Source organism: Dendropsophus ebraccatus, chromosome 7 (assembly GCF_027789765.1).
Source record: "Dendropsophus ebraccatus isolate aDenEbr1 chromosome 7, aDenEbr1.pat, whole genome shotgun sequence".
Taxonomy (NCBI): Eukaryota; Metazoa; Chordata; class Amphibia; order Anura; family Hylidae; genus Dendropsophus; species Dendropsophus ebraccatus.
This window is the reverse complement of record NC_091460.1, coordinates 56995551-57014329: the sequence shown is the minus strand read 5'-3', so window position 1 is coordinate 57014329 and position 18779 is coordinate 56995551. Positions and strand designations below refer to the sequence as shown.

At 44.8% G+C, this 18779-nt stretch overlaps 1 protein-coding gene across 1 annotated transcript in view; it reads left to right on the top strand.

Annotated features, from left to right (window-relative positions):
- Nucleotides 1-18779, top strand: part of BEND4 (BEN domain containing 4) — a 118544-nt gene that overhangs the window by 98427 nt on the left and 1338 nt on the right. The window lies entirely within an intron of this gene.

The following is an 18779-nucleotide window of genomic DNA, read 5'->3' as shown; positions in this document are numbered from 1 at the left end:
CAGCTCCTTCCACTGCTTCCCACTTGCTGTCTCTGCGTGTAATAGCACAGTAAGCAAGGAATTGTTCCAAGTAATACGGCCTTATACAATATATGCCCTTTTGAACCTTATGGGGGACATTTATCAAGACTGACGTATGAGTAGACCAATCTTAAATAAAGCCCTGCCCCCTTTTCCTCGGACGGATCTACTAAAAGGCTCACACCTTTTAGTACAACCACTGCCCCGCTCTAAAGCAGGTGTAGATCTTTGCCTGGTTTACGCCTGTTTCCAGGTGTAAACCTTCATAAATCAGATGCGGAAGGAGGACATGCCTCTTCCCTACTTTGTCGCCCGCCCCCCCAGGCAAACGGGGCATACGGCAGGCATACGCCATGGAAAGGGGGCAAATCTGCTTGGGCGCATAACGATAAGTCGCCCCCTATGTGTTCATGCATTAAATCCATAAACTATATCGGTTAGTCTTAGTTTCCAAATTTAAACTGATCCCATTCATTTGACCGACGCTTCAGTCTAGACGCTGCTTTGCCAGAAACAAAAGACGGAAGAATGCATCTTGCATTGTCTCCAACTACTGATAGTTTATGAATAAAAAGGATAGGATGCCTGATGACATCTGATGTATTTTTGCCATCGGCGCCATTCTCAAAAGAAGGATGGTGGACCGGCATGATATATGCAAACCCGGTCTTACATAAAAGTCTATGTACACCACATGTATGGAGGTGCACGGCTGCATACATGCATACATTCAGACAGCAACATAACTGAGAGCTCTGTATTTGAATATTTTTACGGCTGAACTAGATAAGTGGAGATTATAATTTCCAGACACCTCCGTTTAATAACCGCATGCTTACTAACACATTATAGGAAATCTGGCAAAATATAAACATGAACATCTGTTTCCACACATATTCTATTGTGCTTCCTACAAAATAGTGAGAAAATGTAGAAAAGAATCACGTCTTTTGTATAGTTGTGTCAGCCAGGTTTACAGTATTCTGTCCCATTTTTTTTTTTTTCACCAAAATCAGGAACAGATCCCAGCAATTTGAACATGGGAAAAAGGGCTGGAACTCTTCCTTCGGCACTCAGTTAATGTTACTGATGTGTGGTTGTCTACTCTTACAAGATAAAGGAGATTTTACAGTGTGAATCTAGCGCCCTCTGCCGCCTTCCCCTTGTGTCTCGGTGTCCTCCTATTATTCCCACAGTATTGTGAATGCCTAACATATTGTTAGCCATGGATTATTAAGGATACGGGACAGATGAGAACAAGGTGAACAGGCATTCTTAATAAAGGGGCTAGGAAAGACCATCAGTATTACATTGGTAGGCGTTGAACACCCATTACCCCACTGATCAACTTTGTCAAGTAGCCAGAGTGCTTGTGTGAGTGCCGCAACCTTTTCAGTGTTTACTAGCACTCATCCTTTTAATCACTACTTTTAGTAGAACTGATCCAAGGGTCTGCAGTTGCCCTGTTCACTTGTACAGTATGACATTTTCCTAGTCTATACTGAGAAAGGCTGGTTAACCCCTATAATTACTATTCTAACATAACCTCAGAAGAAACTGGTTATCCTGTTGGTCCAATTACGGTCCAGAAGTCTTTGAGCTTGGCGGAGACTTTGTCTTAGCAGAGAATTTCTAATGGTAGCTGTGATTTCTGAAAGAGTAGTGGTTGCTATGTACAAAAGTGCCCCCATCAGTGTTGGCATGTGGTGTTGGTTACTCCATTTCCATGGCACACTAGACCAGGGGTCCCCAAACTTTTCACACAGGGGGCCAGTTCAGTGTCCCTAAGACCGTCGGAGGGCCAGACTATAGAAGAAAAAAAACTATAATGAAATCCCAATGCAAAATGCCAGAAACCCCCCCCCCCCCTTTCTTTCCACCCCTCACCCAGCCCCCACTCAACCCCTCACTCCCCCCTCAACCAGCCTCCCCTCACTCCCCCTTCATCCCCTCACCCCCCTTCCCACTTTCAACTACCCCTCACTCCCCCTTTCCCCGCTCTATCAGCCCCCCCTCACTTCACCTTCACCCCCTCAACCAGCACTCTGGGCCTCCCTGCAGAAATACTCACCACACTGGGTTCTATCTGTTTGGAGGAGGCAGCTCTGTCAGGATGACAATGAGGCACGCTGAGCTCACGCCCGTAAAGCTGGCTGCAAGCCGAGACATGTGACGTCACGCAGCGGAACGTGCATGAGCAGCGTAACTATCACTTGCACTAGGCCTGTGGGAGGATACCTGCTGTCGGCGCCAGAGCGATATCAATTTGCTCCCCTTACTGACCACCAATGAAAGAGGTGCCCCTTCCGAAAGTGCGTCGGGGGCCCGATAAAAAGCTTCATGTGGTCCACGGGCCGTAGTTTGGGGACCCTTGCACTAGACTGTCAGCATAGTGCCCAACAGAATGTATATACACTCTACTGCCAGATCCCCTGTCCCTGTAGGTACTCAGAGGAAATGTATAAAAGTACCCTACCAGGTGGGAGAGCACCCAGGCGGCAAATGGAGTGAGTTAGCGGCAATTCATACAGTACTGTATGCAATGGCGGATTATAATGTAGGCGGTTTGGGCGGCCGCCCGGGGCCCGAGGCTCCGGGGGGGCCCATGCCTTGCCGCCCACATTATAATGCCGCCCGGGAGGCCCCCTCGCCACTGCACTCTTGTGACCGCAAGCATTGTTTCGCTTGCAGTCACAAGAGTCTCCGGCTGCCTCCGTCTGATGCGCGGCTGCCGGGGGTGTCCGGTCCTCTCCCCGGCAGCGCGCGCATCACACAGCTCCTAGTGCCGCCTGGGGCCCTGTCTTCCGGTACTGGGAGCGCACGTACCGGAAGTCAGGGCCCAGGCGGCACTAGGAGCTGTGTGATGCGCGCGCTGCCGGGGAGAGGACCGGACACCCCCGGCAGCCGCGCATCAGACGGAGGCAGCCGGAGAGAGGATCGACGGGGGAACGCAGGGTAGGTGAGTTATATTTTGTTATTTTTGTGTTATTTACTCACTGGGGGGCATCTATAAAGGGGGGGAAAGGGGGGGCAGCTATAAAGGGAGGGGGGAGAGGGGGACCAGCTATAAGGGAGGGGGGAGAGGGGGACCATCTATAAGGGAGGGGGGAGAGGGGGACTATCTATAAAGGGAGAGGGGGACCATCTATAAGGGAGGGGGGAGAGGGGGACCATCTATAAGGGAGGGGGGAGAGGGGGACTATCTATAAGGGAGGGGGGAGAGGGGGACCATCTATAAGGGGGGAAAGGAGGACCAGCTATAAGGGGGGAGAGGGAAGAGGGGGACCAGCTATAAGGGGGGAAGAGGGGGACCATCTATAAGGGGGGAAAGGAGGACCAGCTATAAGGGGGGAGAGGGAAGAGGGGGACCAGCTATAAGGGGGGAAGAGGGGGACCATCTATAAGGGGGGAAAGGAGGACCAGTTATAAGGGGGGAGAGGGAAGAGGGGGACCAGCTATAAGGGGGGGAGAGGGAAGAGGGGGACCAGCTATAAGGGGGGAAAGGAGGACCAGCTATAAGGGGGGAAAGAGGGGGACCAGCTATAAGGGGGGAGAGGGAAGAGGGGGACCATCTATAGAGGGGGAAAGAGGGGGACCAGCTATAAAGAGGGAAAGAGGGGGACCATCTATAAAGGGGGAAAGAGGGGGACCATCTATAGAGGGGGAAAGAGGGGGACCATCTATAAAGGGGGAAAGAGGGGGACCATCTATAGAGGGGGAAAGAGGGGGACCATCTATAAGGGGGGAAAGAGGGGGACCAGCTATAAAGAGGGAAAGAGGGGGACCATCTATAAGGGGGGAAAGAGGGGGACCATCTATAGAGGGGGGAAGAGGGGGACCATCTATAGAGGGGGGAAGAGGGGGACCATCTATAGAGGGGGAAAGAGGGGGACCATCTATAAGGGGGGAAGAGGGGGACCATCTATAAGGGGGGAAAGAGGGGGACCATCTATAAGGGGGGAAAGAGGGGGACCATCTATAAGGGGGGAAAGAGGGGGACCATCTATAAGGGGGGAAGAGGGGGACCATCTATAAGGGGGGAAAGAGGGGGACCATCTATAAGGGGGGAAAGAGGGGGACCATCTATAAGGGGGGAAAGAGGGGGACCATCTATAAGGGGGGAAAGAGGGGGACCATCTATAAGAGGGGGGAAAGAGGGGGGACCATCTATAGAGGGGGAAAGAGGGAGACCATCTATAAAGGGGGACTATCTCCTATAGGATTAGCACCCTCCTCTCCTGACATCCTCTGTGCTGCTGGGACCTCCCCTATAGATCAGCACCCTCCTCTCCTGACATCCTCTGTGCTGCTGGGACCTCCCCTATAGATCAACACCCTCCTCTCCTGACATCCTCTGTGCTGCTCGGTCCTCTCCTATAAGATCAGCACCCTCCTCTACTGACATCCTCTGTGCTGCTGTGACCTTGGGGGGGGCAACATCAGGGGACCAGGTGAGGTGGCGATATGTTTATTGGGGGCAGTGGAGGTGGGGTGGGCAATGCTTACTGGGGGTAGCAGCAAGGGACCAAACATTATGTTTATTGGGGCCAGCAGGAAGGGGAGGCAGGCAGTGTTTATTGGGGACAGTGGGGGGTGGGGGGGGAACGCAGTAGCAGATTATAATGTGGGCGAATTGACTGGGGGGGGGGGGCAGGTTGGGTCGACAGCCCGGGGCCCGGGGTACATTTAATCCGCCACTGACTGTATGCATCACCACAAATTTCATTGTACTGTTCTATCAATTCTATCAAGCCAGCGTTTGTATGTGCCACACCTGTATATGGTGTGGTGCTCTGGAACACTATTCCAATCCTTTTCAAGATTGTCTGGTTGTTTTTTCTTACTTTTCTGTTTGAGATTCTTTATAGAAACAAGTAACTTTTTCCCATCAACATTGATGACCAGTGACTAAACAAAGTAAAAGAAAGAGGTGACACAGTTAAGGGGAGAGTTATGATACCTTGTGCAGGGGAGCAGTTACCATAGCAACCAAGCAGATTTCAGCTTTCATTTTTTAGAGGCCTTTTTAAAAATTAAATTTTAGCAACCAGTCAAGAATCAGTGGATATTTGGCAGGGTAGGACCCATTCACACTGAGCAAAACAGGCGGATATTCTGAGATAAACCTGTGCCGATTACTCCGTTTGAAATCCGCACTCCGGAATTTCCGCCTGTTTTTCTCAGTGCAAACATAGCCTAACGGAGTAAAGCAAAGTGTTTTAGTCAACACAAGTCAAATAGCTTATATGGCAGTCTAGTGTCTCCCTGCCTTGGAGGGGCTATTGGTGATGTTCGTAGGAAATTATTTTTTCCTTGAAAGGGGTTGTCCAGGCTTTAACCCCTTAAGGACGGGGCCCATTTTCGTTTTTGCGTTTTCGGTTTTTCCTCCTAGTGTTTAAAAGGCCATAGCACTTGCATTTTTCCACCTAGAAACCCACATGAGCCCTTATTTTTTGCGTCACTAATTGTACTTTGCAATGACAGGCTGAATTTTTGCATTTGGTACACTACGAAACCAGAAAAAAATTCAAAGTGTGGTGAAATTGAAAAAAAAAAACGCATTTCATTTATTTGGGGGAACTGTGTTTTTACGCCATTCGCCCTGGGGTAAAACTGACTTGTTATTCATGTTCCTGAAGTCATTACGATTAAAATAATTAAAATCGCTCCATTCCCAGGCTTATAACGCTTTTATTCTTGGGTCTATGGGGCTGTGTGAGGTGTCATTTTTTGCGCCATGATGTGTTCTTTCTATCGGTACCTTGATTGCGCATATACGACTTTTTGATCGCTTTTTATTAAATTTTTTCTGGATTTGATGCGACCAAAATTGCCCAATTTTGCACTTTGGGATTTTTTTGCGCTTACGCCGTTTACCGTGCGAGATCAGGAATGTGATTAATTAATAGTTCGGGCGATTACGCAAGCGGCGATACCAAACATGTTTATTTATTTGTTTACTTTTATTTAAAACCTGGGAAAAGGGGGGTGATTCAGACTTTTATTAGGGGAGGGGGCTTTTTACTATAAACAACACTTTTTTTTTTTTTTTTTTTTTTTACACATATACTAGAAGCCCCCCTAGGGGACTTCTAGTATATATACTTTGATCTCTCATTGAGATCTTTGCTGTATAGATATACAGCAAAGATCAATGAGATAGGCACTCGTTTGCTTTCGGCTGCTGCAGCCGGAAACAAATGAGTGCCGAGCCGGGGACGAGTCCCCGGCCGGCATCAGACAGGGAGATCAGACAGCGATCTCCCCCACTAGACACCAGGGAACGGTTGCCTCCGGTAATCGGAGGCAGCTGTCAACTTTGACAGCTGCCTCTGATTAGCTAATTAGCAGGCACGGCGATCAGACCGTGCCCGCTAATAGCGGCGGTCCCGGGCTACACGCGGCACCCGGGACCGCGGCGCTTCAAAGCGGGTCGGGGTAGTACGGGTACGTCATATGTCCTTAAGAGGTTAAGAAACATGGACACTTTATTCCAGAAACAGCAACTCTTCTGACCTCACTTTGGTTATGGTTTTGCAGCTTCGTTCCATTAAAATGAATGCAGCACACACAACCTGAGGATAGGAGTGGTGCTGTTTTTGTAAGAAACTATGTGGCACATTTACTAAGGAGTCTAATAAGTGCAACTAGTCTAATGGGGATTGGTGTGTATTTTGTTCTAATAATTTGTGATTGATTCATTAATATGTAGCACTGCCATAGTGAATGCATGTAAATAAAAAGGTGCAAAAAAGGCGCAACTATGAAAACATTGCGCAGTTTTATTCACCTGGTTCTGACCAGACATAAGCTTGCGCCTGTTTATGCGACTTTTTAAAAAGTCGCGAATGATAAATTGGGCGCAAACTTTTGGGTGAATACTTAAAACAGGCAGATTTTTAAAAAGTCGCATCTAAAAATATTCAACTGTCGAATACTGGTTCATAAAATAGAACTTAGACCAAAAATGGGTGAAAAATGCAATTATTAAAAATTATTGTTAAAAATTAGGAGCAAACCCGTTGATGAATGTCGCCCTATATGTGTTTTTTTTTCTTCTAATTTTGGATAACCCTTAAAAGCACCCTAGTACATTCCATCATCCAAGATCATTGCTCAATTGTAATACCATTAGTAAGCTGTTTTTGAACTAGATTCCTTAAAGCGTAACTGTCATGTTTTTTTTTATTGAAGAAATCAGTAGTATAAGTGATTTTAAGAAACTCTGTAATAGGTTTTATTAGCCAAAAAAGCCTCCTTCTGTACTCAAGAAGCAATATCCCAGCCTCCCTCCCTGACTTCTTATCTGTGCATTATCAGGCAAACACGTCTTCATTACAGAGAAGCCAGTGAAGACGGGCTCTGCTCTCTCCATTGTAAGCCTATGAAGGGGGGAGGGGCTGAGGGAGATGAGGGAGCAGGAAGAGGTGACATGAAGGTCAGCTGTTTGTAGACTCTCTGGGCACCTAAGACGCTGGATTCTGGGGTCAGAAAGGTCAGTGCTTATCTATGAACTTACTGAGAGAAGATTGCAGGGTGTTGTGCTGTGCAGAAATCCTCCGTGCTCAGTCACTCCTAACAGCCCCTCCCCTCTCCATAGCCACATAATGGACAGAGAAATCCTGCTTCATTTGATGTGAGGGGGGAGGCTGGGAGATTGCTTTTTCAGTACAGAAGGAAACTCTTTTAGTACATAAAACCTATTACAGAGTTTCTTAAAATCGCTTGTACTATAGATATTTAATGTTTTCAGAAAAATGACCCTGAAATGACAGTTACGCTTTAAAAGGAATATTCACATCTCAGCTTGTTATTCCCTGTCTATAGGATAGGGGATATCATGCTGAGATGGGAAAACCCCTTTAAGGGTAGCTTCAGACTTACCATATTACAGCGGATTTGATGGTGAAAACAGACATATAGCTTGTGTTGAAGTTGTATGGCAGTTTCCATTACTGGTAATTTGGCTGATTTTGCTGTGAAATCCGCTGCGATAATATACCTGTGAAAGTACCCTTCTACTATATCCAGAATGCCTGCACCACATTTACCCTGTTCTTGTTTTGTAGCATAAATAGTTTCCTTGAATTTTAGTGACAAATTACTATTCATTTTTAAGTTGTCATCTTTAAATTCAAAGGGTTTCTTCATTTCAATGAAATATATGGCTGCTATGATAATCATAACTCACTTTTAGCTACTGGTACTATTAGTCTACATATTTTATCACTGGGTGCCCCACCGATCACTAGAGTGGGGGCCCAAAGCCAAGCCCTTATTTTTAATAATGCAAAACGGCTGTTGGCTGTTGAGGAACCATGCTGCCCTCCCAAGGTATTTGCTTGTATTGCATGGATTGGATATATGGATGAATATATGGTGAAGTTACTACAATATGCTTTTAATTCAATGGACAGTCTTGCTACGTTTAACTAAGCACCACCATACACACTGGTGCCATTACATGGATCACACATTAAGTCAGCCAGTATATGATCTATTGCATGTGAGTAGTGTCAGTGTTGTCTTTCTCTTTGTGAGTTGTGCATCTAGGAGACCAATAAATAACAGTATAGCAACACAAAAGTTTGATATTTTCCAATACCCCTTAGGCATTTCTAAGGTACAGTATTTCTTATACAGTCTTGATGTTCTGGCCCTTGTTGGGTGCAGTAAATAAAGCTTGTAGCTGGGATTTGTTCTTGCATATGTGCTTTTCATCATCATCTGTACTGAGGAAGATACCGTTTTGTGACTTCCTCTCTATCCAGGGCTCAGGTAGTGGATCAGGTCTCAGTTCCTGTGTATATTGCTGCGTACCTTCCCTTATTAGCTGATAACCTTATTAACATCTTGACAACATCCCCAGAGATGGGCGCCCACATACACAGCGAGTAGATGTTGCACTAACCATAGTAATAAGCATTATTCCAATGCATATTAATTAAAGTCATTTACATATGAATGCTCACTGTTCTATGCATTTATATGGAAATTCTCACTTCAGCAGGTTCTCTTCCCCTAGATTTACCTACAGGATTGTCAACTGTCCGTAAATTCCCGGACAGTCTGTAAATGTACACTTTATTCCCAGCATCTGTGTAAAAATAATTTGATTCATCATTCATTCTTTGTAAAAATTATTGTTATTCTAGTATTACAAGTCAAAATAATTTATTTATTACTAGTAATCTTCATCCTTCATACAATATGTTGGCTATCTATGGTTTTTATGCAGGGGTTTTAAAAATAAGTTAAAAATCAGGTTGGCAGCCCTGGATACCTGTAGACGCAATCCTACAATGCTTTTAGGTAAATCTAGCCCTGGCCATGCCATACGTACTGTGGCACATGGGTAAATTCAAAATTAAAATTAAAAAAAGATCATCTATTCACATTTTAGGTCAAGGTTGATTCAAGCTTTTTGGTGTGCAAAGTGAAAACTAAAGTGGCCCCTCGCACAGATATTGAAAATCATAAGTAAGAAAATCTGCAGCATATGACAGTACCAGCAAAGTGTACTGTATACCTTTATATAAGAGTTATATGGTAACCAAATAATTACTGCATTCCCAGTCCAGACTACCTTGCCTTCCACATCAGTGTCCAGCCATCTTATTTAGTCAATGGAGCCAGTGGTGTGTAGCAGAAGATGCCTGACAGTATGATTTGTGGCCAGTCTATAGAGCAAGCGCCTTTAAGGAATTCTGCAGTCTGGTGCCTGAGGCAAGACACTCATTTCACTTCATAGCAGATATGGGCCAGGTCCAGGTTGTAAGTGCATGATCGCAGGAGTCCAACCATTGCAACTCCCTATATCACTAAATTGAGGTCCCCCATCCTCCGTCAGAGAGGAGTTTGAATCTAAAATCTTTGGGACTTGTCCATCTTTTTGAGCCCCCAAGACATGGAATAGAGTAGCAGGACATAGGTGTGACCACAGCTCTATACCAATTAAATTAATTCTCACGATTAGTGGTGGTCCCAGTGGTATACTGTAGATGATAAATGTTTTGTTTGTTCGATAACCCTTGTAAGAAAAAGTATATTCCCGCAACATACGCACAATACTATCACATTACTATTAGTCACGAGCAGTGTTAATTTCCACTTGCTTCTATTGACAGTCTGTCAAAAACCAGGTTTCATAGTGCTTAAGGTCTAGAATAGCTACTTGCATCTTTTCATGTTTGCATTGACACATCCTGTGGGCATGTTCACATCACTGAGCAAAAGTGAATGTGTTAGAAATTACCTATGTAGTGATGATTCATATACACTACAGTAGATGTAAACCGCATACAGCTCAGATCTCTACACCAGTATAAAGCTCCAGGCATATTGTGATGTGATAGGGTGGGTGGGGGGGTCCTCATAGTCACAGTAATGGATGTAAGGAGAGATGGCTGTAGGACATGACACAGGCCAGTAAAAAGACTTAGTAGCTAAACTGGCTGACAAGGAGTAGCTTTCTGTGTGGGGAACACTGCACTCCTAAAGGGGTAATCCAAGCAAAGTTAAAATAAAAGGGGGGGGGGCAGGAAGTATTGGGAACGTAATAAAGAAGTGATACTTCCCTTACGTCCCATTGGCATCACAACATATGGGGTAAATTCGCCCCTGCGAGCCCCTGGGACGAAGGAATATTTAATGAAAAAAATAACAATTCAATTTTAATCCCCTCCTCCATGAGGTATAAATAGGCTCCACCTCCCCCTAGACCTCAGTCTTTTTTTACTTCGTTGCTGTTAGCCCTAGGGGACTTTGTCCCTCCTCCGTTTTTATGCTTTGTTAACCTGTTGCATTCAGGTTTTCTCTCCAGGTAATGATTGCTGGGATGCCGCTGGAGCCGGTGTCCAGGTAGTATCCTGATATTTGCTTCTGCAGGTCTTAGCTTTTAAGTTTTTCTTACCTAGTGCGTCTTGGAACGCACTCTGCGTGTCACCCGAGCCGCTGGCTTTTCTTCCAGTCGCGTTCGACTGTGGAACGCATCGGCGCTGCGTGCGTCTCAGCACTGCGGCGTCGGCGTGATGTCACTTCCGGGGGCCGGCAGCTGCGCACGCTCTCTGCACGCCGGATTAGCTGTGTGTTCAAGGCAGAAGGTAAGCTGTTGCTACCTCTAGGTCTGGCTGTCTTCCTCTGGAAGGATTTTCTGTGGCTCATTTGGATCTAATAGAAAACATCTGAGTGCAAAGTGCTGTGATCTCTCTTCTATATACTTAAAAGTAAGTGTTGCTGCCACCTAGTGTCTCTTTCCGGTATCACTCTAGCCAGGCTAGTGGTTTATATGTATTGTAATACATTGATTATTTGCAGATGTCTGAAATGGAGACCAGTCCTGCTGCTGGCAAAAGACCTTCTAAGGAAGCACTTCATGTGCCGAGTGTGAGACTCCTCTACCTGACGGCTATGGATACCGTAGGAGGATAATTTTTTCCAGATAAGATTCATCCTTTCTTTCATAAAAATATTTATGAATGCCTATGTGTTTCAGTACACTGTCCTTCATGCAGACCTAAACCTATGAGGAGCCTGATGTTCAGGATGTAGTTGTATGCGTCAAGGACTATGTGCAAAAGACTTTAGCGGCTAATGAGAATCGCCGCCCTTGTCCTAAGATAAAGACCAAACGGAGTATTTCTCTCTTTACTCCCAGCCTTTGAGTATATTACTTTATGGCTGTAGGATTATGGTCATTTTCAGTTTTACTGTGATTGATGAAGTTAAGTCATCATCTTCTTCTGAAACCTCTTCTACTTCTGAAGATGAGAATTATTCAGGGGGTATTTCACAGCTGATAGAATTCACAAGCTCTGCTAAGCTGTGCAAGCTGAAATACACCCTGAGGAAATAGAAGAGGATAAGGACTTGTCCTCCTCAAAAAAGCCTAGGGCTTTTTCTGTGGGTAAGACTTCATTGTCTATGTTACAGGCGCAATGGAAAGAACCGGAAAAGGCTCCGGGTTTGAGCAAGAGGTTTAAGACCTTATATGTTCTCAAGGAAGAACAATGTAAGGACTGGATTGAGCCTCCAAAGGTGGACCCGGCCATAGCCAAACTGTCGAAACATACTGTGCTGCCTGCGGAGGACGGATCCGATCTTAAGGATCCGATGGATAGAAGGGTGGAGGTAGCCCTCAAGAGATCATATGCGGCAGCCCAAGGGGCAGTCTCCATTTCTTTTGAGGTTTCTAGAAGCCTAAGAAGATGGCTGGCCAAGGTCCAGGAAAATTTGGAAGGTAGAGCTAGCAGGGACAAGGTCCTTCGCTCCTTAAAAAAGGTCATTATGGCCATTGACTTCCTCTGCGATGCGGCATCTCAGGGAACCAGGTTAGCTCTCGACCGCTGCCAAAGGGCGCTATGGTTAAAACCCTGGGTTGGAGATGCTAACTCCAAAATTCAGCTCTGTAATATTGAGTTCCAGCCAGGTAGGCTGTTTGGCTCTGAGCTAGATAAATTAATGGAGGAATTGTCTGACAAGGAGGGGAAGTCCCTACCATTGTCCTATAAAAGCCGTGATTCCTTTCGCAGAGCAAAATCTCCTCAGCGAGGCAAAGGGAGATACCAGTACAGAGGTCGAGGAAGAAACTATTCCAGAAGAGGTTCCGGGAAGCAGCAGAATAAGGACACCAACAAGAAACCAGACTTCTGATGCCAGAAGCAGTCCAGTGGGGGGGACGTCTGAGTTTGTTTCTCCCTGCCTGGGAAGAATTAAGAAAAGATCACTGGATGTTAAATATTATTCAAAATGGTTATGTCCTTCATTTATCATCTCTTCCTCCTCCAAGATTTCTTCTGTCAAGAAATCTTAAGCCAGAAAGACACTTAGTCCTAGACAGGGCCGTATTTACCACTAGGCACCCGTGGTCCGGTGCCTAGGGCAGCACCTTGCAGGGGGGCAGCACCAGGGAGCTGGGGGGAGAAAAAAAACTTTTTTTGTTTTTATTTTTTTTTTAATCTCCCACCTCCCGGTCAGACTTGCCAGTAAATCTGGTGTCTTTTTGAGGGGGGGAGGGGGGGAGGTATGGTCAGGTCTGGTGTGGTAGTGTTGTTCAGGTCTGGTATGGCTGTGACGCCTGGAGCTATTACCTACTTATTTCCTTCAGACAATATGCAGACTTCTCTAATCATTGATTCTATGTGAAAATTTAGCTTTTAAGCAGTTAAAAACCATGAAAAACGTGATTCAGACAATATTTCTACATGTTTCTACATGGGGAGCATGTGGCCGAAACCACTCTCCCCATGCTCCCCAAGATGGGGCGTCTTCAGGTTTAGTGCCTAGAGCAGCAGCAGCTCTTAATACAGCCCTGGTCCTAGAGACAGAAATTCTTCACCTCCTTTCCATTGAGGCTCTAGAGGATGTTCCTCTATCCGAGATCGGTCAGGGAGTTTACTCCCCAGTGTTTCTAGTGCCGAAGCCATCCGGAAAGTGAAGGCTTATTATAGATTTGCGATATCTCAACAGGTGCATCGTAAAGAAGACGTTCCACATGGAGAACATAAGATCGGTAAAATCTATCCTCCAGGAGGGAGATTTTATGGTCACCATAGATCTTCAGGATGCATATCTTCATGGACCGATTCTGAAGGCGCACAGGAGATTTTTAAGAGTCGCCATTCAAATCCAGGGGAAGGTAAGACACTTACAATTCAAAGTCCTTCCATCCGGAATACCTCTGCACCCTTTGTTTTCACAAAGGTAGTGTCACCATGATGGTTCGCTTCCGTCTACAGGGGATAAAGTTATCCCTTACCTGGACGATTGGTTGATTATGACAGGATCTTCTGAGAGTTCAGTAGAACTATGTCCAGGACATACTTCAACAATTAGGTTGGCTTATCAACATAGAGAAATCAGACTTAATTCCTAATTCCTCCTCGTCAGGTATCCATAAGAACATTAATGCGCTTTCTAGGGCTCCTTGCCTCAGCTGCAGACGCGGTGCCATGGGCGTTATGGCACATGAGATTTCTTCAGAGAGAAGCACTAACAGTATGGAACCGAGGCCTGAAGGACTTGGATGCGATGCATGTTCTATCGACTCAGACAAGACATTCTCTAATGTGGTGGAGACAAGTCAAACATGGAGTTTTAATTTCAGAACCACACTGGATAACCATCACGACAGATGCTTCAGGAACAGGTTGGGGAGCTCATCTGACAGTCATCACGACTGCAGGATCTTGGAGTCAACAGGAATCCAGGGTCCAGGGAATATTCCAGGGTCAACATCTGTGCAGGAATCTTTCCAGCCTCAGCTTGACAGCTCGGAGACTGAGAGGACCGTATTAGACTCTAGTTTTTCTGAGAAGGTATAGTATACCCTTTCTCACGCTCGTAGTAGCACTACAAATAAATCATATGCACGTATTTGGAAGATTTTTCAAGATTGGTGTGCAAGCAAGAGTATTGATGGACTTAAACCTTCTACTCCACAGTCATTGGAGTTTTTACAGGAAGGCTTCTATAAAGGATTAAAACCTAGTTCCATCAAGGTGCAGATAGCAGCCCTCTCTGCACACCTAAACTCACGTTTTTTTCAGATCTTGGAGGTAAAGAATTTTGTTAAGGCTAGACTAGGCCTAACCTGGTAAAGCAGGTAGACCCATGGGACTTATCCTTTGTGTTGAGACGCCTGTGTCTTCCTCCCTTTAAGCCTTGGGAGGAAGTAGACTTCAAGTTAACATTGAAAGTTTCTCTTTTTACTAGCCATTACCTCTGCTAAGAGAGTTGGAGAACTTCAAGCCCTTGGCTCTGCACCTCCATACGTGATTTTTTCCCAAGACAAGGTTATCCTTGGGTTCCTTCCAGGATTCCTGCCTATGGTGGCTTCATTTGCCAACATCAACCAGCCTATAGCATTGCCTGTATTTTCTCCTACTGGATCATCTGAAGAAGACTTGGATCTTTCTTTATTGGACGTATCCAGAGCTATCAAGATCTATCTACATAGAGTAGGTGAATTTCTTTATCCCTTTCGCAGAAAAAGAATAAGGGGAGGAAGGCTTCAAAACCTTCAATATCCAGATGGATCTGTGACTCCATTGCCTTATGTTACTCCTCTGCAGATCTGGATCCACCAGAATTTACCAGGGCTCACTCACTAGAGCTGTGGCCTCCACTTGGGCAGAGCGTGCCGCTGTGCCACTTGAGGACATATGCCAGGCAGCTACCTGGTCGTCTTTGACTACCTTTGTGAGATATTTCAGGCTGGATACTTCTTTTCTTGTCAAGAACAACCTTTGCAAGATCTGTTCTTAATGCGGACGTAATAAATAACCCGCCCATTGGGGATAATGCTTGCTAATTACCCATATGTTGTGATGCCAATGGGTCTCAGGGAAAACAAATTAACATAATAATTTTAGCTTACCTGTCCTGGTGCATCAGCATCACTAATCACAGTCTCCTGCTGGTCTCCTGTATCTCCCAAACCTGTAATGTCATGGTCCTGCTCAGCCAATCAGTGACTGGGGCAGGACACCTCTGCAGTCACTTACTGGCTGAGCAGGTTGTTCCTGTGGTGCCGTGACAAGAGAGATTCAGGAAACCGGTGGCTGACAGTGAGCAGTGGCGCTGTAGCTGCAGGACCACTGGGACTGATAAGTGTCACTTTTTATTATTTTCTGTCCAACCCTTGCTCTCCCTGTTGTTTTTTAATTACCATTGCCCGGAGTACCCCTTTAACACAAGGAGAATTAGGTTGTGCCGAATGTTTGCTATTGCCCTCAGGAAAGACTCTCAAAATGTGTTTCCTGTTACAAGACAGCAGAGTATTCTGAAAGTCTAGTCAGGAAGTGGTGGGAAGTAATTAAGATGTGATACTTACCTGTCCCGTCCCTGCAGGGCAGCATTAGTAATCAGTCACTTGCTGGTCTCCTATATCTTCCAAACCTGTGATGTCATGGTCCTGCTCAGCCAATCAGTGACTGGGGCAGGACACCTCTGCAGTCACTGACTGGCTGAACGGGTAGTTCCTGTGGTGTCATGACAAGAGAGATTCAGGGGATCGGAGGCTGACAGTGAGCAGTGGTGCTGCAGCTATGGGGGCAGCGGCACTGATAAGTATCACTTTTTATTATGTTCCGTCCAATTTTTGCCCTCCCTGTTTCTTTTTCTTTTTTTTATTACCATTGCCCGGAGTACCCCTTTAACACAAGGAGAATTAGGTTGTGCTGAATTTTTGCAGTTTGCTTCAGGAAAGCTTCTGAAATGTGTTTCTTGTTACAAGACAGCAGAGTATTTTGAAAGTCAAGTCAACAGTTATTAGGTCACATGTCTGACAACGAACTGCTGTCTGTTTCCCATGGCAACCAGAAGAATTTGGAAATTACTCTGTAAATGAATAGAGCAAAGGACATAGGAGAAAAATGTGGAATGACACTGTGATGTACAAACACTTCTATGGGTCCATTGTTTTATTGCTTTAAGGCATCACATACAACACAAAGATGAGCTGTTTGCACATTTACATTTTATCTCTGTTTAATAGGCCTTGGTTCAGAACATTTTTTTGCTTGCTTTGATTTGAATGACTCTTTTTAATATCCATTTGCTAGACAAAAGGGCTAGCTCCGAGATCATTAATTACAATACAAACCACAGTCAATGAACATTCAGACAAATCATATCATTCCATAAATACAGATTAACAGATGTCTCTTTTGATCATTATTTAAAGCCCAGCCAGATGTTACAGCTATATAAATTAAAGCAGTGGAGATTATGAAGTATAAACTAATAAAGCAGAATGTGAGGCGCAGCTCCTTCCCCAGCAGAATGATGGTAATATAAAGAGGTAGAAGCTCCTATTTAATTAACATGATAGCGCTCTAATTGAAAAGATCTAATGTACACTTCATACTGCTCCATTTTCCAAGCACTCCAAAGATCAGCCTACTATGAAACATAGAAGATTGACAGCAAACAAACACCACCTGGTCTATCTAGATGGTTCTTTTTTTAGTCTTACATAGATATGTTTATCCCTGGCATGTTTAACCCATTAGTGACTGTCCATATACTGTTTTATGGTGGCTAAGGAATAGCCTGGCAAAGGTGTTCTGTACTAGGTATCCCTGGATCTAAGTTGTCTAACCCCTTAGATGCCACAATCATGACCTGACCGTGGCATCTAAGGGGTTAAGGGAAGGGAGGAAGCTCCTTCTGTCATGTTACCAACACCCCTGTGATGAAATTTTGCCGTGTAAATGAGTGTCCTTGGCCTAAGGAGGGCCCCAGGACTGCCATTTATACCCCCATAACAGTGCGATCCCCAGAGGAAGCCACATTACCCCAGTGTCTTGAATTATATAGCAGTACCATATTCTTATTGTTCCTTAAAAGAGTACTCCAGCAAAAAAAATTATTTCAAATCAACTGGTGCCAGAAATTTGTAATCTACTTTACTGTTAAAAAAAACAAAAACCTCCAGGCTTCCAGACTGGTATTCTTTCCAGTCTGGAGCGTAGGAGAGTTTTTTTTATGGGGGATTTGCTACTGCTCTGGACAGTACCTGACATAGACAGGAGTGGCAGCAGAGAGTACAGTATCAGACTGGAAGGAAAACACAACTTCCTGTATGACATACAGCAGCTGATCAGTACTGGAAGACTGGAGATTTTTTTACAGATGTAAATTACAAATCTCTGGCACCTTCTGACACCAGTTGATTTGAAACATTTATTTTTCTGCTGGAGTACCCCTTTAAATGTTGTATTCACCCTTACTTAATACAGAGTAATACAATTTGTGCACTTTTCTCGTGTGATACTTTCCATGGAGTAACTTTGACCAACGCGTCCTTGCCTGTAGACATTAATTCTTGATCGTATAGACACAACAGTTCCCTTAACATTTTCCTAAAATTGAGAAATTTGTAAAGATCTTTAAAATCAGCAGGAAACTGTGAGCATGCTGTGTATATTATGTAAATTTCTAAATACTTACTTAAAAAGACACATTTTTCTTGGAAAATGACCTGTCAGCTTTCAGCCGGTGAAGTAATCAATAGGGAATGTCAGCGTACAATGCGTGGTGACATTTCTTGTTCAATACGAGCACTGTAATGGCGGATCAGAAATTACTGATAAAGCCTGCTAATCTCCATTTTGATTGAATCAGAGTGGAATTGTGTTTAAATGTATCTTGTGACATGTCATAGAGACCTAGAAGGGGGTGGTAAGCACAGACTTGGTTACCAAAGTTAAGGCTGTCACGAATCAATGGTGTTTTATCATGGGCCCTGTGATGTGCTGGGGACTCCAACCACATTGTGGAAGATTTTCATGGAACAGAACAAAATTCTTTGGTTTAGAAATTAGCACAAGTTTAAAGAAACATTCTCACGAATGGTATACTCCATGATATCTATATGACAAGTTCCTCCCAAAGAACAGATCAAAATTCAGGCAGAACCTAAGATTCTATTTGGTGTGTATTTCTAATGGGTGTGTATTGGGCTAGTGATTCCCCCTCATGCTAATTCACTTTGTACAGGGAAGCGGACTGCATTTATAAAGCTCTGTATCATATCTATCATGTATATTAGAAACACAGTATATCACCAGTAATTATTCATATAGGTTTAGCAACAATTTGGGTCTCTTATACTCTTCATCAGGCCCTGGAGAGTTCAAACACTGAGAAAACTTGGAAATAGGAAGGTTGCTCAGTAAGGGTATGTACACACATGTAAATGGAATCCCGATGGAACACCTGCCGTGGATTCCGCAGCTTGCACCCACTCGCAGATG